The sequence below is a fragment of the Pseudophryne corroboree genome, chromosome 10 (assembly GCF_028390025.1).
Source record: "Pseudophryne corroboree isolate aPseCor3 chromosome 10, aPseCor3.hap2, whole genome shotgun sequence".
Classification (NCBI taxonomy): Eukaryota; Metazoa; Chordata; class Amphibia; order Anura; family Myobatrachidae; genus Pseudophryne; species Pseudophryne corroboree.
The window spans coordinates 234,830,578-234,853,938 of NC_086453.1; the positions used below are offsets into that span (position 1 = coordinate 234,830,578).

At 46.3% G+C, this 23,361-nt stretch overlaps 1 protein-coding gene across 2 annotated transcripts in view; it reads right to left on the reverse strand.

Moving 5' to 3' along the window:
- TNFRSF18 (TNF receptor superfamily member 18) overlaps nucleotides 1-23,361 on the reverse strand; it is a 98,201-nt gene that overhangs the window by 15,918 nt on the left and 58,922 nt on the right. The window lies entirely within an intron of this gene.

Here is a 23,361-nt window from a genome sequence, read left to right on the forward strand (position 1 = left end):
CAATTATAATTTATTTGAAGTAATACAATGTAAAAATTCTCATTGGAAATATATATATATGTATACACTATATATGTATATATATATATATATATAATAAAAGGTTCCTTATGCGCTAAAAATTAATCTATATTTTAATTCCAAAGGTTTTAAAGATTTAGATGTTAAATTATTCACCAATCTTTGGCAGCATCCCCAAAAGGTCCCTTGCCAATACGGGACTACATAAATCAATATAAACAGTATTTCTTGAGGAGCGCTCTAATTCAGTAGTTTCTACCAGTATGGATATGAACCGAGTGTCCTCAGTTCATATCCATACTGGTAGAAAAGAAACTAATGAATTAGAGCGCTCCTCAAGAAATACTGTTTATATATGTATGTATATATATATATATATATATATATACACAGTGCATCCGGAAAGTGTTCAGAGCGCTTCCCAGTTTCCACATTTTGTTATGTTACAGCCTTATTCCAAAATGGAATAAATTTATTTTTTCACTCAAAATTCTACACACAGTGCCCCATAGTGACAATGTGAAAAAAGTTTTTTTGTGATTTTTGCAAATTTATTAAAAATAAAAATCTAAGGGGGTGTGACTTGGCTCAGTATGGAGTAGCAGCTCTGTGCTGTAGCTCCCTTCATTAATCCTGCTATTTATCCTGTTCCCCGGCGATTTGCTGTCTGACATCAAGTGTGTGGTTGTGTGAACACTCACTGTGCCCTCCGGTATGTGCGGCAGCACTTCGGAGTCAAAGAGGCCGGGGCTGTGCTGCTGCTGAGGGGTGAAGCCTGCAGCCGGGACAACGCGATCCGCCCTGCCGCTGGCTTACATGACACGTGCCACTGTACTTCCGGATGCAGCCGCGGCTGGCTCTCTCTCCACTCCGGCTGGCGCTGTGTGCCGGCGTGTGTGCGGGACTCTATCCGCGGACAGCGGTGGGGCTGCTCTCTATATACTGGATCCCGGGAGGAGTTATTGCGGATATATTACCCCACCATGTGGCAGCCATCTTCTCTTCCCTGCTGGGGGTGCCTGAATGGAGTGACGCAGCGCTGGACATTGAGCAGCCTGCTTCCCTACCTACCTGGCAAGTACATTGCTTTTGCTGTGGGTGATACGGTGGACCTCGACCTGTCTCACTGTACCCTTACTGTGGTCAGATTCTATAGCAAAGACCCTGCATGATGGATGACTGGGGGCCATTTTTGTCACAGCTTCTACACTGTATGTCTGTGTTCTCCTCTTTGAGCTGGATTACTACCACAGCTTGTGAAATTTACTGAGATTTTACAGTTCAGACGCTCTCCTGTTATATTTTCTCAGTGCTGAAGGTACAGACGTTATCCTGTTATATTATACCAGCACTGTCTTGTTCTGGACATTGCAGATGCTTTTCTGTTATCTCCTGCCCGTGCTGCTACTCTTTTATACTACTGACACTCTCCTGTTATATTCGTTATCCTGCTTTATTGTATCACTATCAACTTTTTTGCATTTTCCTTGGCACTAAAGACGCTATCCTGTTATATTATTTGAGTGCAGTTGCTGGCTGCTTGCTGTTTGTGGAGGTCAAGCAACTTTGCAGTGTCTAACCTAAGATGGTAAAAACTGGCCAAGCAGCGGCCGCTGTGGCGAAGTTAGAAAAGTTTGCTAGATCCTCACAGGCTTTTCAATCTGCTAAGCATGGAGACTTGAACCTGCCCTCAACTTCACAGGCTGGTGATGCTTCTGACTCGGCCGAATCGGTGCATTCTACTCAGCAAATACTGCAGGCCATCTCTGCATCTGAACAGAGGGTCACTGATAAAATTGAGCGGGTGCAGATAGATGTCTCCCTACTTCAACATAACCTCCAGAAAATAAGAGAAAGAGTGGGTGAGACTGAGCACCAAATTTCTGCTCTTGAGGATACTACGTTGCCTTTAAAGAATACTGTGGAAGACTTGTCATCCCAAATGGTGTCTATGCAGGCGAAATTATCGATCATTGAGGGGAGGCTTCTGCGCAACAATGTTAGATTCGTTGGGTCCCCTGAAAAAGCTGAAGGTGTGTCACAGGAGACCTTCCTTGAAAACTGGCTGGTTAAGCTATTTGCCTGGGATGCATTTACTCCCCAATTCGCTGTGGAACGGGCACATAGACTTCCGTCTCACCCTCCTCCACCAGGTGCACCAGCTAGAACTTTCATTGCATGTTTTTTACACTATAAGGATTGGGATGTAGTTCTCACGGGACCCCTTGCAAATTGATAATCATTCCATTTCTGTCTCCCCTGATTTTACTTTGGAAGTGCAGAAAAAACGTTCACAATATATTCAAGTCAAGTGTAAGCTTCGAGATCAAAATATTCAGTATTCTATGCTGTTTCCAGCAAGGTTGTGAGTGGTATTCAATTATACAACTCACTTCTTCACTACTCCGAAGGATGCTGAGGACTGGCTGGAAAGACAACCGCGTGCTCCTCACTGAGTACATTGTTTTTGTGTATATCCTTCCCTTTTCCTTTTTATTATTGCCTATTACCATCAAGTGATGTCTGTATGTTAAGTATGCCTCGGTACTGTTTGTGGTACAGTGTGAGTGTTTAATGGTTTTTTTTTATGTTCTGGTGCAAGATATAATGCATACAGTATGTTTACAATATAGGTTGTAATATGCTGCCAGAGAATTAATTTCCTTGTAGTTCATCCGGAGTTTCCTGCTGATTTTAGTGCAGGGAATTTTTTCCCTGTCCCTTGGAGTTGGTCTTAAATAGACCTGTTTAAATACCTTAGTTAGGGTTATTGTTGGTCTGTTTAGGTATGGGTTTTAGGTATGCCTTAGCTTTTCAAGGTTATACAGGGTGGGTTTGGGTGGGGATAGTTGTTTTTTTTTCATGCCATCACAGTATTTTACTGTGTGTATTTATCGCTGCTGTGATGTTTTTTTTTTTTTGGAGGAATGGAGTGTTACCGTGTGTTGTGAGATCTGTACTAGTTTCTCCTGAAACCCTAGACAGTATAATTGAGTCATATGTATTTTACTGTGTAGTGAAGTGCCACCCCTCTTCCTTCCTTAGTCCTTTTCTGTTCCATTCTGCTAATCCCTTCTTCTTAGCTTTCTATGGCTGCTGATCCTGGGGGACTCCACTTGCTCGGCTGGAATGTTAGAGGCTTGAATGATAAAATTAAGAGGTCTTTGGTCTTATCCCAGGTAAAAAAGTATCCTGCTGATATAATTTGCCTGTCAGTGACGCATTTAGTGGGCAGCAAGGTTTTGGTGCTGAAAAAGCCGTGGATAGGCCACACGTTCCATTCTACATTCTATGGTAATGCTAGGGGTGTATCGGTGCTTATTAAGAAAACTGTGCAGTTTCACTTAAGAGTCCAGTGAGGTAGATGCTACTATGTTTTTCTGCATGCTTATGTCAATCACTATCTGTTGCACATATTGGCCATTTATGTTCCTCCTCCGTACCATTATGAGATTCTTCGTCAAGTCACCAAATTTGTAGGTCAGTCTCCGGCAACCCCTGTAATATATGTGGGAGATTTTAATAATGTAATGGATCATTGCTTACATCGGTGGAGGGAGGCCATCGTGCCCACCTCTCAGTCTCCCTCTCCTACCCCATTTGTGCACCTGGTTGCGGAACTGGGATGGGTGGATGTCTGGAGACATCGTAATCCAGGTGTTCAACAATACTCCTGTCACTCCGCCTCATTCCATACATTGTCTCGAATAGATTTGGCCTTTATATCCTCTGATTTATCTCCTGATGTGTCCAGAGTGGAATTCCTCCCTAGGGGAATTTCTGATCATTCTCTTACATCTCTGATGTTGAATATAGTTCAAAATTGAGGCGCGCAGATGTGGAAACAATCCATTTTGGTTAAATTTGTTGGGAGCAGGCTCCAACTTGGTTGTGTCCTGGGAGGATTTTCAATTTGCTAATTCTTCACATTTGAATACTGGAGTTCGGCATGATGCCTTTAAAGCTGAATTAGGGGGCAGCTATTTGGCCTTCCTGGCTCGGGGGGAGACTGGCAATAATGTTGTTCAGTAGGTACAAAACTCACAGGGTCAGCTTTTTTATTCTGGAGCTGATGTGGCGGAGGTTTTCTTGATTATTTTACCTCTTTGTACGCTTCTCTGGTTTCTTACTCTGCTGAACAACTTCAGGATTATTTGGCATGAGTTACACTACCATGTTTATCCCAGGATGCTGTTGAATTATTGGATGCTCCATTCACATTGGAGGAGATAGAGGTGGCAGTTTCCTGCCTGCCTTCCTCAAAAGCCCCTGGGAGTGATGGAATCCCTGTAGAGGTGTACAAGAAATTTTAAGAATTCTTTGTTCCTTATCTGTTAGGACTATTTAATGTGCTACTTTAATGGGGTACTATTTCACATTCTGTCAGAAGCAAACATTATTGTTTTAGCAAAGCCGGGAAAGGACCCTACTTTACCAGAATCCTATCGACACATTTCCCTTCTGACCACAGATGTTAAAGTGTTAGCAAAGGTATTAGATATTCATCTAAAATTGGTTGTCACGTCCATCATCCATCCAGACCAGACAGGGTCTATGCCGGGTAAGTCCACCACCCAAAATTTGCGCAGACTGTTTTGTCATTTACAAAGGCATGATTTGGTGGAGTCGGAGGCTGTGGTGGTGTCTCTGGATGCTGCCAAGGCCTTTGTCTCCATTGAGTGGGTATACCTTTGGGGCGTGCTTCGGAAATTCGCTTTTGGGCCACGGTTTATTAGCTTTATTCAATTGCTATACTCCTCACCATTGGCTCTTATATCAGTGAACGGATACCCTCTATCAGTAAAGGGATATCCCTTATATCAGTATATCAGTAAAGGGATGCCCTCTATCACCAGCACTGTTTGCGATAGCTATAGAACCACTGGCTTGCCTATTGCGCTCACCTGCATATATATGAGGTATTAAGGTTGGGGAGGTGGTGGACGTGGTTGCTTTATATGTGGACGACATGCTCTTATTTTTGCAGTATTTGGACGGGTCATTACAGTCTTTGTTACAATTAGTTAATACTTTTGGTGTTTATTCAGGTTTGTTAATCAGTTGGGATAAATCAAGTATTTTTCCCATCTTGGGCCATCTTCCTAATGATGTGCATGCAGCTTATCCCTTACAATGGACACTGCAATTTAAATACCCAGGTATTTGGATTACGTGACGAGCTCCAGATTTTATTAGTGATGAGCGGATTCGGTTTTACTCGGTTCTCAAAACCGAATCTTATTGACTCACTGATGTCACGTGTTTTGGATAGCCAATAAGATTCGGTTTTGAGAACCGAGTAAAACCGAATCCGCTCATCACTAGATTTTATTGCTCAAAATGTTGACCCTATTGTGGCAAATTTTAAGGTAATAGCTCATGCCTGGAAAAAGCTACCCTTATTTGTTTTGGGACGTATTAATTTATTTAAAATGTCTATTCAACCTAAATTTTTATGCTTTACAGCATTCCCTTGTATATATGCCAAAGAAAGTGTTTAGTGGGATTGAGGGTTTCTATCAAAACATTATATAAGTCTAAACATTCAGGGGAATTGGGCCTTCCCAATCTTAGGCTCTAGTATCTTGCTGCTCAGTTGGTTCATTTATCTAGCTGGATAACGGGCATGGTGGACCTAACTATGGTGGGATTTTTGGCCGAGCGGGTGGAGTCCTTCTTTCTCCTCTGTTATTTCTGTTTTCTGGTCTATCGGCTGCTGGTTTACCCGAACTGCTTCGTCAAGCCATACTGGTCTGGCGGTTTGCTCACACACTATATGATTGGTCGGGTCATGATGATAGTTCTCCGCTATGGTTTAATAAATCATATTGTGAACTATCTAAGCTCTCGTTAGATAACATATGGCTTGTGCATGGTATAGTATCGTTAGGTCACTTGTACAGTGGGGGAGTATTTAAATGTTTTCAACAGTTAAGAGAGGAATTTGATATCCCTAAAATGGCCTTACTTAGGTATTTCCAATTGTGGCATGCAATACATGCTCAGTTTTCTCAAGGAACCCCGGTAATATCAGTTTCACCTGTTAAAATGCTATTAAATGGCTTGGTTTCTAGGGGAAAGTATCCTGTACATATGCATCAACGATAAATTAAACCCTGCTTAACTAGATATTCATAAACTAAAGCGGGAAGCTGATTTGGGGCCAATGTCTGATGAGCATTGGATCCAAATTCTGGGATCTATTAAATATACCACTCCCTTTATTAGTGTCACAACTGAGGGCCTGAGCTGACGGGAGGCAGCCTCAGTTGTAGGGGCTGAGATGTACCGGAACCTGGGAGGTTGTATCAGACCCCTGGACATGTAAGTAACATGAATAATAACTGCCCGAAGGCGTGACCACGACAACTTGGATAAAAGTCAATGATGTTTATTATGACAACTCCGCAACACAGCAGCAGTAAAAGAAAACGTAAAAGTCAGCAAATAATAAATACAGTTCCTGGGTACTACAGGATGGCAGGAGCCACAGGGCACTGGTAGTGTGAGATAGTTCTTATGATCTTCTAGATGGAAAGTCCTTACCAGGCCCGACTGTAGCAATGGAGATAACCCAGGATTGTGCCAGCTGGTGTTCCAGGAAAAGCTGGGTTGCTGAAGGTAAAACAGCTGCTGTGGATACTGGCTGGAACCAGACTGTTGTTAGCACGGAGTGGATACTGGCTGGAACCAGTTAAATAATAAATGAACTTGGGAGCGATGAAATATGAACTGAAATGTAGAACTTGAGAGCGGAGAAATAATAATACCGGTGGAGAGTGGTAAAGTGTAGAAAGGACACCGGCCCTTTAAGGGAAGCTGTACTCTGCTGGAAGCTGAGCTGGAAGCAGGTAATGTTGTAGCTGGAAACAGATGAATCCACAATGGATTGGAGAGTCAGGCTACACCACAGGTGGAATGCTGGTGCGGGTCTCTATGGTGGAAGTCTTGAGACAGGAGCTGGAACCTGGAAGACAATCACAGGAGAGAGACAAACAGGAACTAGGTTTGACAACCAAAGCACTGACGCCTTCCTTGCTCAGGCACAGTGTATTTATACCTGCAGCAAGGAAGGGATTGGCTAGGCAATTATGCAGATTAACAATACTGACAACAGATTGGAGGAAATGATCAGCTGACAGAATCCAAGATGGCTGCGCCCATGCAGACACTTGGAGGGAAGTTTGGTTTGTAATCCATGTGGTAATGAAAACAGTAATGGTGGCGCCGGCCACTGGAGACAGGAGACGCCAGGCTGACAAGTGCACATCCAACCACGCGGACACAGCGGAGGCCGCGGCTGACGTAATCGCCACTCTGACACTCTGCATGCAGAAGCTCAGGGACGGCGGCGGAGGCCGCGGGAGACGCCATGCCAGATGTAATAAGGCGTTACTGTGACAGCGTCTCAGAGAGACAGGAGAGGATGCAGGAATGTGAACATTAGGATAACAGATGCGATCCGGTCCTGGAGCGCTGAGCCAGCCTTAGGAGGCATCTGATGGGTAAGAAATGGCGTCCAGATACCCAGATCGTGACAGCACCCCCCCCTTTAGGAGTGGCCCCAGGACACTTCTTTGGCTTTTGAGGAAACTTGGAATGGAATCTCCGGACCAAGGCAGGAGCATGGACATCAGAAGCATTGGTCCATGAACGTTCCTCAGGACCATAACCCTTCCAGTCAATAAGATATTGTAGTTGACCGTAACGGTGACGTGAGTCCAGGATCTTGGCCACTTCATACTCAACGCCTCGTTGAGTTTGGACTTTCGGAGTTGGAGGAAGTGAGGAATGAAACCGATTCAAGATCAGCGGTTTCAACAGGGAAACATGGAATGTCCTGGGTATTTTTAAGAAGGGAGGCAACTGGAGTCTGTAAGCAACAGGGTTGATGACTTGTTCAATCTTGAAAGGACCGATATAGCGAGGTGCAAACTTCATACTGGGAACTCTTAACCTCAAATTCTTCGTGGATAACCATACCCGATCACCCACCTTGAGAGCAGGAACTGCTTGACGCTTCTTATCCGCAAACTTCTTGTACCTGAACGATGCCTTGAGCAGAGCTGATCGTACGCTCTTCCAGATATTGGCAAACTGATGCAAGGTGATATCCACTGCGGGAACAGAAGTTGCTGGAAGCGGTTGGAACTCAGGAACTTTAGGGTGGAATCCAAAGTTAGTGAAGAATGGTGTTGAAGCAGATGAAGAATGATACTGGTTGTTATGACAGAACTCGGCCCAGGGAAGTAATTGAACCCAGTCATCTTGAGAGGAGGACACATAGATGCGGAGGAAGGCCTCCAAGTCCTGATTCACCCTCTCGGTTTGACCATTGGTCTGAGGATGGTAAGCCGTGGAAAACTTTAGCTTGACTTGGAGGACTTGACATAAACTTCGCCAGAATTTGGCTGTGAATTGAACTCCTCGATCTGAGATAATTTCTTCAGGAAGACCGTGGAGTCGGAAGATCTCTTGTATGAATACTTGAGCCAACTTGGAAGCTGACGGAAGACCGGTGAGAGGAATGAAGTGTGCCATCTTGGTGAACCGGTCAACTACCACCCAGATGGTATTGAACTTGTTGCACATGGGTAAGTCTGTAATGAAATCCATCGACAAGTGGGTCCATGGTCGACGGGGAACGGATAGTGGAACCAGTTGCCCCGCAGGCGACTGGCGGGATACTTTATGTTGGGCACACTTTGGGCAAGATGCAATAAACTCCAAGACGTCCTTTTTCAGAGTTGGCCACCAATAGGACCTAGAGATAAACTCCAGGGTTTTTTGGATACCTGTATGTCCGGCAAAACGGGAAGCATGGGCCCAATGCATGAGCTTCTTCCTTAGCATCGGCTTCACAAAACTTTTCCCTGATGGGGGCGTAGAGTCCATCCCTACCGTGGAGAATGCCAACGGATTTATAATAGGATGCTTGTCTGAAGACTCTGACTCATTTTCTTGCTCCCATGAGCGGGAAAGGGCATCGGCCTTGCGATTCTGAGAGCCCGGACAGAACTGGAGTTTAAAGTCGAACCTGGAAAAGAAAAGTGCCCATCTGGCCTGACGAGGGTTGAGACATTGTGCGCCCTTCAGGTATAAAAGGTTCTTGTGGTCTGTAAGTATGGTGATTAAATGAGAAGCTCCCTCCAACAGATACCTCCACTCTTCTAGAGCGAGCTTGATGGCTAGCGACTCCTGGTCGCCAATGGCATAGTTGCGCTCAGCTGGGGAGAACTTCCGGGAGAAGAAACTGCAAGGATGTAAATGGCCATCTTTAGCCCTCTGAGATAACACCGCTCCTACTCCAACGGAGGAGGCATCCACCTCTAGGATGAAAGGAGAGTCGATGTCAGGCTGTTTCAGGACAGGCGCAGAGATGAACCTCTGTTTTAAAAGATGAAAAGCTTGCATGGCTTCTTCAGACCACTTGGACGGGTTAGCACCCTTCTTGGTGAAAGCAGTAATAGGCACCACAATGGTGGAAAAGTCTCGTATAAACTTTCGGTAATAATTGGCGAACCCTAAGAACCTCTGGACCCCTTTGAGGGTTAAGGGTACCGGCCAATTCTGAATTGCTTGTAGTTTCTCAGGATCCATCTCTAGTCCGGAACCGGACACAATGTACCCTAGAAACGGAATGGACTTGACTTCAAAGACGCATTTTTCAAATTTGCAATAGATATGATTGACACGGAGACGGGACAGAACCTCTTTAACCCAAAAACGATGTTCCTCTAAATCGTTGGCAAAAATGAGGATATCGTCTAGATAGACCACGACATGACGGTATAGAATGTCTCTGAAAATCTCATTGACAAAATGCTGGAAGACAGCTGGAGCATTGCTCAATCCGAAAGGCATGACGAGGTACTTATAATGTCCGTCACGGGTGTTAAAGGCGGTCTTCCACTTGTCACCCTCACGGATCCGGATGAGATTGTATGCACCTCGCAAGTCCAGCTTTGTAAAGATGGTAGCTCCGCTAACTCTGTCAAAGAGCTCAGTAATCAGGGGTAAAGGATAACGGTTCTTGATGGTAATGTCGTTCAAACCTCTGTAGTCGATGCACGGCCGCAGACCACCATCTTTCTTTTTTACAAAAAAGAAGCCTGCGCCGGCTGGGGAAGAAGAAGGTCGAATGAACCCCTTTGCTAGGTTCTCTTTAATGTATTCCTCCATAGAATGCGTCTCAGGCAGAGACAACGGATAAGTTCGGCCTCGAGGTGGAACCTTCCCTGGAACGAGATCAATCGGGCAGTCCCATTTTCTATGAGGAGGAAGGATATCAGCAGAAGCTTTACTGAACACATCCGTGAAATCTTGATATGGAGGAGGTGGAACATCAGACGACCTGGGGGAGGAAGAACAGACAGGCAATACTTTAAACAAACATGTCTCTGCACAGGAGGAACCCCATGCCAGGATTTGCGTAGTCGTCCAATCAATTGTAGGATTGTGAAGACGGAGCCATGGAAGGCCCAGGACCACAGGATGTGTGGCTCTTGGAATCACTAAAAGTGAAATAAGTTCGGAATGAAGAACTCCCACTCTCAGACGAACTGGTAGAGTCCTTAGAGCAATAACAGTATCAAAAATTTTACTGCCATCCACGGCAGTTAAGGAAAAGGAGGAAGGAAGTCTCTCGGTGGGTAGGGACCACCGTTTAACATAGGCTTCAGTAATAAAGTTCCCAGCTGCTCCGGAATCAAGGAGAGCAATGACGTTCCGATAACGTTGAGCAACTTGAAGCGAGACTGGGAGATTACAATCATGAGGAGATGGAGAGGAGATCATTACTCCTAGCCGGCCCTCTCCTGGGCGAGCTAGGGTTTGGAGTTTTCCCGGACGTTCGGGACAGGCATTGATGGTGTGAGACGGAGCTGCACAGTAAAGACAAAGAGACTCAGAGAGACGTCTTCGGCGCTCAGCAGGAGTTAAACGGGAACGGCCAATTTGCATGGGCTCATCTTTAGATGGTGACAGTTGACGAGGAGGAGGAGCAGAAGATTTTGGAGCAGATGATCTTCCACGCTCAGTTGCTCTCTCTCTGAAACGTAAATCAACTTTCGTGCAGAGTGAGATTAGCTCATCTAACTTAGAAGGTAAGTCTCTGGTAGCTAACTCATCTTTAATAAGCTCAGATAAGCCATGCCAGAATGCAGCATACAGGGCCTCGTCGTTCCATGCCAGTTCGGATGCCAGGATCTGGAACTGTATCAGATATTGTCCTACAGTACGTGACCCCTGGCGTAAACGGAGAATCTCGGATGAAGCTGAGGTTACCCGGCCTGGCTCGTCGAAGATGCGCCTGAATGTTGACACGAATGCAGTGTAAGAAGATAGCAGGGTGTCGGACCTCTCCCATAACGGTGATGCCCAGTCAAGGGCGGAGCCACTGAGAAGAGAGATGATGTAGGCAATTTTTGTACGGTCACTGGGAAAATTGCCAGGTTGTAGCTCAAACTGAATCTCACACTGGTTGAGAAATCCCCTGCAGAATCTTGGAGATCCGTCAAATTTTGCTGGCGTTGGAAGATGAAGACGTGGAGCAGAAATGGGTAAGGTGGGTGGGGTTAAAGCTGGAGTCACTGTGGTTGACGCACCAGATGCGCCTGATCCACGGAGAGTTGTCTGAATCCCATCCAGCCGAGTAGAGAGATCCTGGAGACAGCGGATGATGTGGCCCTGTGCAGCCTCCTGATGTTCTAGTCGGGCTGCCAGTTCTTGCATCGGCCTGGCCGCTTGATCCTGGTCTCCGGCTGGATTCATTAGGTCAGTGCTTACTGTCACAACTGAGGGCCTGAGCTGACGGGAGGCAGCCTCAGTTGTAGGGGCTGAGATGTACCGGAACCTGGGAGGTTGTATCAGACCCCTGGACATGTAAGTAACATGAATAATAACTGCCCGAAGGCGTGACCACGACAACTTGGATAAAAGTCAATGATGTTTATTATGACAACTCCGCAACACAGCAGCAGTAAAAGAAAACGTAAAAGTCAGCAAATAATAAATACAGTTCCTGGGTACTACAGGATGGCAGGAGCCACAGGGCACTGGTAGTGTGAGATAGTTCTTATGATCTTCTAGATGGAAAGTCCTTACCAGGCCCGACTGTAGCAATGGAGATAACCCAGGATTGTGCCAGCTGGTGTTCCAGGAAAAGCTGGGTTGCTGAAGGTAAAACAGCTGCTGTGGATACTGGCTGGAACCAGACTGTTGTTAGCACGGAGTGGATACTGGCTGGAACCAGTTAAATAATAAATGAACTTGGGAGCGATGTAATATGAACTGAAATGTAGAACTTGAGAGCGGAGAAATAATAATACCGGTGGAGAGTGGTAAAGTGTAGAAAGGACACCGGCCCTTTAAGGGAAGCTGTACTCTGCTGGAAGCTGAGCTGGAAGCAGGTAATGTTGTAGCTGGAAACAGATGAATCCACAATGGATTGGAGAGTCAGGCTACACCGCAGGTGGAATGCTGGTGCGGGTCTCTATGGTGGAAGTCTTGAGACAGGAGCTGGAACCTGGAAGACAATCACAGGAGAGAGACAAACAGGAACTAGGTTTGACAACCAAAGCACTGACGCCTTCCTTGCTCAGGCACAGTGTATTTATACCTGCAGCAAGGAAGGGATTGGCTAGGCAATTATGCAGATTAACAATACTGACAACAGATTGGAGGAAATGATCAGCTGACAGAATCCAAGATGGCTGCGCCCATGCAGACACTTGGAGGGAAGTTTGGTTTGTAATCCATGTGGTAATGAAAACAGTAATGGCGGCGCCGGCCGCTGGAGACAGGAGACGCCAGGCTGACAAGTGCACATCCAACCACGCGGACACAGCGGAGGCCGCGGCTGACGTAATCGCCACTCTGACACTCTGCATGCAGAAGCTCAGGGACGGCGGCGGAGGCCGCGGGAGACGCCATGCCAGATGTAATAAGGCGTTACTGTGACAGCGTCTCAGAGAGACAGGAGAGGATGCAGGAATGTGAACATTAGGATAACAGATGGGATCCGGTCCTGGAGCGCTGAGCCAGCCTTAGGAGGCATCTGATGGGTAAGAAATGGCGTCCAGATACCCGGATCGTGACAATTAGATATCAACAAGTGATTTTTATGTATTGCACAGAGTTTACCGCACTCCTGTTTCCTTACAACGAGCTGGTCTTAGAGATGCCTCCCATTTTCCTAAGTGCCAGGTAGAAAATGCTGGATTCTGGCATATTGTATGGGACTGCCCATTAGTCTTTTCATACTGGGAGGATGTTTGGAGGGATATGTTGTTTACAGCTTCTTCTCTTCCTGACCTGAATTTAAGAATTTGTTTATTTGGGTTGGATCTGGAAGAGACGCATTCGGTGGTGTTATAATAGGATTTTGATACCTACCGGTAAATCCTTTTCTCCTAGTCCGTAGAGGATGCTTGGGACGACATCAAGACCATGGGGTATAGACGGGATCCGCAGGGGACATGGGCACTCTGAAGACTTTTAATTGGGTGTGAACTGGCTCCTCCCTCTATGCCCCTCCTCCAGACCTCAGTTGTAGAAACTGTGCCCAGGGAGACTGACATTTCGAGGAAAGGAATTACTTAACTAGTGGTGAGATATCTACCAACTCACACCCTCAACCATGCCGCACACATGGCATTCAACATAACACATGCCAACAGGCATGAACCAATTGCAGCAACATGCTGAACTAAAATAACTCAACTTGTGTAACTGTAATAACTAAACTGCAGGTAAAATACGCACCGGGACGGGCGCCCAGCATCCTCTACGGACTAGGAGAAAAGGATTTACCGGTAGGTATCAAAATCCTATTTTCTCATACGTCCTAGAGGATGCTGGGGACGACATCAAGACCATGGGGTCTATACCAAAGCTCCAGTACGGGCGGGAGAGTGCGGATGACCCTGCAGCACCGATTGACCACACTTGAGGTCCTCATCGGCCAAGGTGTCAAACTTGTAGAACTTAGCAAATGTGTTTTACCCTGACCAAGTAGCTGCTCGGCAAAGTTGTAATGCCGAGACCCCCCGGGCAGCCGTCCAGGATGAGCCCACCTTTCTAGTGGAGTGGGCCTTTACCGATGTCGGTAACGGCAATCCAGCCATAGTATGAGCTTGCTGAATCATATTTCTAATCCAACGTGCAATAGTCTGCTTGAAAGCAGGACAGCCAATCTTGTTGTGAGCATACAGGACAAACAGAGCCTCTGTTTTCCGTATACGAGCCGTTCTAGCGACATAGATTTTCAAAGCTCTAACCACATCTAGAGATTTTGAATCAGCGAATGTGTCAGTAACTACTGGCTCTACAATAGGTTGGTTTATGTGGAAAGATGAAACCACCTTCGGAAGAAAATGTTGACGAGTCCTCAACTCTGCCCTATCTTCATGGAAGATCAGGTAAGGGCTCTTGTGAGACAAGGCCCCCAATTCAGACACCAGCCTTGCGGATGCCAAAGCCAAAAGCATCACCACTTTCCAAGTGAGAAACTTCAACTCTATCTTTTGTAGAGGCTCAAACCAATCCGATTGAAGGAACTGCAATACCACGTAAAGGTCCTATGGTGCCACTGGAGGCACGAATGGAGGCTGGATGTGCAGAACCCCTTTCACAAAGGTCTGAGCCTCTGGAATAGAGGCCAATTGTTTCTGGAAGAACACTGACAAGGCTGAAATCTGGACCTTGATTGATGCCAATCGGAGGCCCGCCTCCACACCATCCTGCAAAAAATGAAGAAAACATCCCAACTCAAACTCTTCTGTAGGAGCCTTCTTGGATTCACACCAAGATACATATTTTCTCCAAATACAGTGGTAATGTTTCGACGTTACTCCCTTTCTGGCCTGAATAAGGGTGGGGATGACCTCCTCGGGAATACCCTTCCTGGCTAGGATATGGCGCTCAACAGCCATGCCGTCAAACATAGCCGCGTTAAGTCTTGGTACACACACGACCCCTGCTGCAGCAGGTCCTCTCGAGGAGGAAGAGGCCGAGAATCTCCTATGAGTAACTGCTGAAGATCTGGGTACCAAGCCCTCCTTGGCCAGTCTGGGGCAATGAAGATTGCTCGAACCCTTGTTTTTCTTATGATCCTGAGTACTTTTGGGATCAGCGGAAGTGGAGGGAAGACATACACTGACGAAAACACCCACTGGTTCACCAGTGCATCCACTGCTACTGCTTGAGGGTCCCTCGACCTGGAACAGTATCTCTGAAGCTTCTTGTTGAGACGAGACGCCATCATGTTGTTTATTTGAGGAACTCCCCAAAGACTTGTCACCTCTGCAAAGACTTCTTGGTGGAGGCCCCACTCTCCTGGATGGAGATCGTGTCTGCTGAGGAAGTCTGCTTCCCAGTTGTCTACTCCCGGAATGAATATTGCCGACAGAGCTTGTAGATGTTTTTCTGCCCAGCAGAGGATTTTTGTTGCCTCTGCCATTTTCGTTCCACCCTGCCTGTTTATGTATGCGACTGCTGTTACATTGTCCGCCTGGATCTGCACGGGACGGTCTTGAAGAAGATGTACCGCTTGTTGAAGGGCGTTGTTAATGGCTGTTAGCTCCAGAACGTTTATGTGAAGGCAGGCTTCCTGTTGTGACCAACGTCCCTGGAAGTTTTCTACTTGAGAGAATGCTCCCCAGCCTCGGAGACTTGCATCCGTGGTTACCAGGACCCATTCCTGAATCCCGAACCTGCGTCCCTCTAGTAGGTGAGAGCTGTGTAACCACCACAGGAGCAAAATCCTGTTTTTTTGACGACAGGATTATCTTTCTGTGCATGTGTAGGTGTGACCCCGACCACTTGTCCAACAGGTCCCACTGGAATACTCTGGCATGGAACCTGCCAAACTGTATGGCCTCGTAGGCCGCCACCATCTTCCCCAACAACTGAATGCACTGATGGATCGACACACTTGATGGTTTCAATATCTGTTTTACCATTTTCCGGATTTCCAGAGCCTTTTCCAGCGGAAGAAATACTCTCTGAACTTCTGTGTCCAGAATCATCCCGAGGAAAGACAACCTTGTCGTCGGTTCCAACTGTGACTTTGGATAATTTATGATCCACCCGTGTTGTTGGAGTATTGACAGAGAGAGTGATATGTTTTGTAACAATTGCTCCCTGGATCTCGCCTTAATCAGGAGGTCGTCCAGATAAGGAATTATATTGACTCCTTTCTGACGAAGGAGAACCATCATCTCCGCCATCACCTTGGTGAATACCCTCGGCGCCGTGAAGAGACCGAAAGGTAACGTCTGGAATTGGTAATGGCAATCCTGAACCGCGCATCTCAGATAAACCTGGTGAGGAGGATAAATGGGAACATGCAGGAACGCATCCTTTATGTCCAACGACACCAAGTAGTCCCCCTCCTCCAGACTGGCAATCACTGCCCGAAGTGATTCCATCTTGAACTTGAATCTTTTTAGGTAACCATTCAGATCCTTTAGATTTAGGATTGGTCTGACCGAGCCGTCCGGCTTCAGAACCACAAAGAGGCTTGAATAAAAAACCCCTCCCTTGTTGTGACAACGGTACCAGGACTATGACCTGGTCTTGACATAATTTTTGGTTTGCCGCTGTTACTGCTTCTCTTTCTGACGGAGAAACTGGCAAGGTCGATTTGAAAAATGGCTATGGGGGAACGTCTTGAAACTCCAGCTTGTACCCCTGGGATACTATTTGCAACCCCCAGGGATCCAGGCCAGACAGAATCCACTCCTGGCTGAAGAGTCTGAGACGTGCCCCCACCCGAGCGGCCTCCCGCAAGGGTCTTTTTTGCCGGTGCAGGCTCAGAGGGCAAAAATGACGACTTACCTGCGGTAGCCGCCGAGACTAACGCATACAGGCCATCTCCAAATAAGGCCTCACCTTTATATCGGAGAGCCTCCATGTTTTTTTTGGAATCTGCATCTGCGTTCCACTGGCGAATCCACAACGCCCGCCTAGCCGATACTGCCATGGTAGCGGCCTGTGAACTCAAGAGTCCAATATCCTTCATTGCTTCCAGCATGTAGGCGGCAGCGTCCTTGATATTCCCTAACTTAAGGAGTATCTCATCTTTATCAATCGTGTCAATTTCTGATGACACGCTTTCTGACCATTTTTCAATAGCGCGACTCACCCATGCGCAGGCAATAGTGGGCCTAATCAGTGTACCATTGGTAACATAAATAGATTTCAATGTCGTTTCCATTTTGCGGTCTGCCGGCTCTTTAAGAGAAGTCGTGCCAGGAGCAGGGAGAATTACCTTCTTTGTCAACCTGGAAAGTGCACTGTCTAACACAGGGGGTGACTCCCACTTTTTCCTGTCCTCAGCCGGGAAAGGGTAAGCTATGTGAGTCCTTTTGGGAATTCTTTTATCAGGATTCACCCACATCCATTCAAACAGAGCATTTAGTTCGTGTGAAGGGGGGGACGTGACTTTGGACTTCTTTTCCTTACATAAATACGCCTTCTCCTGAGGTACAGGAGTGGTTTCTGTAACCTCCAACACGTCCCTTATAGCCACAATCATACATTGTATATTTTTTGCCAATTTATGATCTATCTCTCTGGATTCACTATCGTCGACACAAGAGTCAGAATCCGTGTCGGTATCAGTGTTTACAACATTTGCAAATGGTCTCTTATGTGACCCAGAGGGGCCGCCCGCATAAGGAATAACAGCATCCTGAAAAATCACATCTTCCACAGATTTTCTCCAGCATGCAGCCTTAGATTCAGATTTATCTAATCTACGGTTAATCAGATGCATACTGTCACGTATCTCTTTCACCCATTCAGGCTCTTGGTGTGCCGGTAGCGCCACCACATTACAACTCTGTGTCCGTAAAATGGCTTCCTCCGGGGAGGAACTCCCTGCCTCAGACATGCCTCACACGTGTACAGCACACCAACAGACACACTGGGACTTATTTTGGAGACAGACCCACAGTAAAATCTGTCAGAGGGACACAGGATAGGAGCAGCCAGTTCACAATCCCAGCGCCAGTATTTCCTGTGAACACAGTATGTCCACAGCCTAACAACGCTTTTTAAATAGTAATATACACTATCAAATGCACCACAATCGCTTTGTGCCCCCCCTTAATAGCACCCTGTACTTGTCAGAAGTGGAGGAGAGGACCAGCGTGTTCTCTGCAGCCTGAGGAGAGAGAGAAAATGGCACTGAGTAGTGTGCTGGCTGCCTGAGGAAAAAGCTCCGCCACGCAATGGCGCGTCCTTACACTCATACAAACACTGTAATACTTATACTGGCGGGAGTAGGGCTGTGCCAGCGGCAACTTATGCTCCCTTTTAGCCAGTTTGAGGTATTTTTCTTGCTGCCCAGGGCGCCCCCCCCCCCCCCCCGCTCCCTGCACCCTGTAGTGCCTGTGTGTGTGGGCAGCAATGGCGCGCTGCGCTCCCGCCAGCTGCGCCGCACCTCAACCATCACTTACTTGATAGAAGATCATTATTCTTATACTCTCCTGTCTTCTGACTTCTGGCTCTGTGAGGGGGGTGATGGCGTGCTGTGGGAGTGAGCATCTAGACACGGATAGCGCTCAGTTCCCTTCAGGAGCTAATGGTGTCCTGTCAGCCAGAAGCAGTGAAATGAAACTCTGAGGAAGTTGGTTCTGCTTCTGCCCCCTCAGTCCCACGAAGCAGGGAGTCTGATGCCAGCAGATCTCCTTGAAAATAAAAAACCTAACATAAGTCTTTTCAGAGAAACTCAGTAGAGCTCCTCAGAGTGCATCCAGTCGACCTGGACACATTTCTAAAACTGAGGTCTGAGGAGGAGCATAGAGGGAGGAGCCAGTTCACACCCAATGAAAAGTCTTTAGAGTGCCCATGTCTCCTGCGGATCCCGTCTATACCCCATGGTCTTGATGTCGTCCCCAGCATCCTCTAGGACGTATGAGAAATAGATATGTTCTTTGCCTTATCACATTAGCTAAAGTTATAATAGCGAGAGTATGGTTCTCAGCGGACTCCCCTGATATTCATAAATGGAGAGCGTTGGTTCATGAAGTGGCTCGAAATGAAAAGCATATGTTCAAAACACGTAATTCTGAGTCGAGATTTATGAGAAGTGGGATACTGTAGGTGGTGTTGCTCAAGGCTGGGTAGGGAGGAGGGGGCTACAACAACTTCACAACTGTATATGTATTTGTACAGTTACTTGGGGTGATAGGTTAAGTCACAGGTAACACCGTACTATTACTTTTCTTCGTACCTGTTCACGGCACGTGTGATTGCTGACCTAGCAAATATGATACTATATATATGTTCTCATTGTGTTGTTGACATGGACACAGAGCACCAACCAAAGAAAAAAAGCACACTGACAGTTCATTATAAATTTGTTATTGTTTTTGTTGTTTTGTTAATGTATATTGAAATTTTTCAATAAAAAATACATGATAAAAAAAAGAAAAAAAGAAAAAGAAATCACATGTACATAAGTATTCACGGCCTTTGCCATGAAGCTCAAAATTGAGTTTAGGTGCATCCTGTTTCCACTGATCATCCTTGAGATGTTCCTACAGCTTAATTGGAGTGCACCTGTGGTAAATTCAGTTGATTAGACATGATTTGGAAAGTCACACACCTGTCTATATAAGGCACACACCTGTCTATATAAAGACAGGATTGTCTCGAGGCACAAATCTGGGGAAGAAAAATATCTGCTGCTTTGAAGGTTCCAATGAGCACAGTGGCCTCCATCAACTGTAAAAGGAAGAAGTTCGGAACCACCAGGACTCTTCCTAGAGCTGGCCGGCTATCTAAACTGAGCGATCGGGGGAGAAGGGCCCTAGTCAGGGAGGTGACCAAGAAATCAGAGCTACAGCACTCCTCTGTGCAGAGAGGAAAACCTTCCATAAGGACAACCATCTCTGCAGCAATCCACCAATAAGGCCTGTATGGTAGAGTGGCCAGACGGAAACCACTCCTTAGTAAAAAGCACATGGCAGCCCACCTGGAGTTTGCCAAAATGCACCTGAAGGACTCTCGGACCATGAGAAACAAAATCCTCTGGTCTGATGAGACAAAGATTGAACTCTTTAGTGTGAATGCCAAGTGTCATGTTTGGAGGAAACCAGGCACCGCTCATCACCAGGCCAATACCATCCCTACAGTGAAGCATGGTGGTGGCAGCATCATCCTGTGGGGATGTTTTTCAGCAGCAGGAATTGGGAGACTAGTCAGGATAGAGGGAAAGATGAATGCAGCAATGTACAGAGACATCCTGGATGAAAATCTGCTCCAGAGCGCTCTTGACCTCAGACAGGGGTGACAGTTCATCTTTCAGCAGGACAACAACCCTAAGCACACAGCCAAGATATGAAAGGAGTGGCTTCAGTACAACTCTGTGAATGTCCTTGAGTGGCCCAGCCAGAGCCCAGACTTGAATCCGATTGAACATCCCTTGAGAGATCTGAAAATGGCTTTGCACCGAAGCTACCCATCCAACCTGATGGAGCTTGAGAGGAATAGGCGAAACTGGCCAAAGATAGGTGTGCCAAGCTTGTGGCAGCATATTTAAAAAGGCTTGAGGCTGTAATCGCTGCCAAAGGTGCATCAACAAAGTATTGAGCAAAGGCTGTGTATACTTATGTACATGTGATTTCTTAACTTTTTATTTTTAATAAATATGCAAAAATCACCAAAAAACTTTTTTCACATTGTCATTATGGGGTATTGTGTGTAGAATTTTGAGGGGAAAAAATAAATTTATTCCAGTTTGGAATAAGTCTGTAACATAACAAAATGTGGAAAAAGTGAAGCGCTGTGAATACTTTCCAGATGCACTGTATATGTATATATATATATATATATATATATATATATATACTGTATGTATATTTTTGTTTTTAAAAACTGATTTATTCCCTCAGTGGGTGGGACAAAGAATAAAGGAATTTTTTTAAATATATGTATTCTGCATGGCAGCAACCAATCCATATACTGTACTTAGGGGGTAATTCAGACCTGATTGCTGGGCTGCTTACTTTGCTGTCCTGCTTTCGGATAGTCATCGCCCAAGGGGGAGTGTAAATTCGTTGTGCTAGTGTGCGATCGCACGTGTACGCCAAACTGAAAAAATCCAGTGTGTGCAGTATCTGCGCAATCCGGGACTTACTCTTACAGTGCGATGAGAACAGGCTGATCGGGGCTGGAGCTGACGTCACACACCTTCCCTGAAAACGCTCGGGAACGCCTGCATTTTCCCTGACACTCTCAATAAACGGTCAGTTACCACCCACAAACTGCCCCTTCCTGTCAATCACCTTGCGAACACCCGTGCAAATGAAATTTTCACACCATTCTGTCGCTGACCAGCAATGTCCCTTGTTATTGGCCGACGTGTATTCGCATTGCGGTGCATATGCATGCGCGGTCTATAGCTGATCGCCCGCTGTGCGAAAATGAACAGCAGCGATCAGGTCTGAATCACTCCCTAAGTGGAGAACACTTGCACTATTTAAAAGGTTTCCAACATAATAGTTTATTGAGCACTTATATTCATAGTGACCTTTATATTGCCGGACATCAGGATTTAATAAATGTCCATCATATGGAAATGTCAAAGTCCCCTATCAACCTAGAAGCAAGCAACCACCAATGTGTAACAATGAAAAAATGTGCCTGTCTTTTTTCAGTTTGAAAAGGGTGAATATATATCCCAATATACAAGTGTGACAGAATCTAAGAAACTCAGGGCCTAATTCAGACCTGATCACTTGCTAGGGTTTTTTTGCACTGCTGCGATCAGATAGTCGCCGCCTATGGGGGAGTGTATTTTTGCTTTGCAAGTGTGCGAATGCATGTGCAGCCGAGCGGTACAAAAAAGTTTTTTTGCAGCTTCTGAGTTGCCCAGAACTCACTCAGCCGCTGCGATCACTTCAGCCTGTCAGGTCCCGAAATTGACGTCAGACACCCGCCCTGCAAACGCTTGGACAGGCCTGCGATTTTCCAAACACTCCCAGAAAACGGTCAGTTGCCACCCACAAACCCCTTCTTCCTGTCAATCTCCTTGCAATCGGCTGTGCGAATGGATTCAATCGCACAGGAACGATCCGCTTAGTACCCGTTCGACGCGCCTGCGCATTGCAGTGCATGCGCAGTTATGACCTGATCGCAGCGCAGCGAAAAAATCTAGTGTGTGATCAGGTCTGAATGACCCCCTCAGTGTACATGATAGTCTCTTATTTCTCTTCTTGGTACACACCCGACCACCTATAATTAGAGAATTGAAACTACAACAGCAGAAATATACACACAGATTGAAAAGCGAATTGCTAGTACATTAGAAATCTCCACAAATACACATTCTCATCCCCTTTATGCCATTAAACAATGTTTCCTCACAAAACAATATCTAATTTCTCTTGCATATAAGTGGATGCTCATAGCCCACATTTAGCACGATTTGCCCATCTGTAACAAGAAGCAACATTTTGCACCTACAGAGACGCTGCTATTTTGACTCACAAGACTATGGGAGTAATTCAGACCTGATCGCTAGGGTGCGTTTATTGCATCCCTGCAATCAGGTAGTCGCCGCCTACAGGGGGAGGGTATGGTGTGTGTGCAGGGTGCGTTCGCTTTTGCTGCAGAGCTGCACAAACATAAGTTTATGCAGTCTTAGCACTGCCCAGGACTTACTCAGCCGCTGCGATGATCAGGGCCGGAGCTGACGTCAGAATACCTCCCTCCAAACGGCTGGTTCCTCCTGTGTTTTTCTGGAAACTCCTTGTAAACGGTCAGTTGCTACCCACAAACGCCCTCTTCCTGTCAATCTCATTGCGATCGCCGGTGCGTTCGGAGTTTTCGCACCATCCCATCACTGACCGGTGATCCCCATTGCTGCGGTCCGTCGCACCTGTGCATTGCGGTGCATACGCATGCACAGTTCAGATCTGATCGCAGGCTGTGAGAAAACGCACAGCAGCGATCAGGTCTGAATTTCCCCCTATGTACTTCTCCATATTAAAGACTGGTGTATACGTGCAAAAAATAGGTAGCGTTTTTTACATGTATTAATATGAGGTGTTTCATGTAGTGGTGCCATTCGCTAGCTTTTTCTACTTATACACAAATGGCCTGATTCAGAGTTGGTAATAAATCTGGCGTGTGTTACTCATAAGAATAGCGAAAAAAAAGTTTATTCTTCCCCAGAGTTGTATACATCTTGGGATAAAACAACCTCTCTCATAGGCCACTGCCAAGTACAGAAGCTGGAACAGGAGTGATGCAACAAGATTCCCCCCCCCCCCCCCCCCCCCCCGCACACTGGGTCATGGACTACCACCCTCCCTTCTGGGACACAGA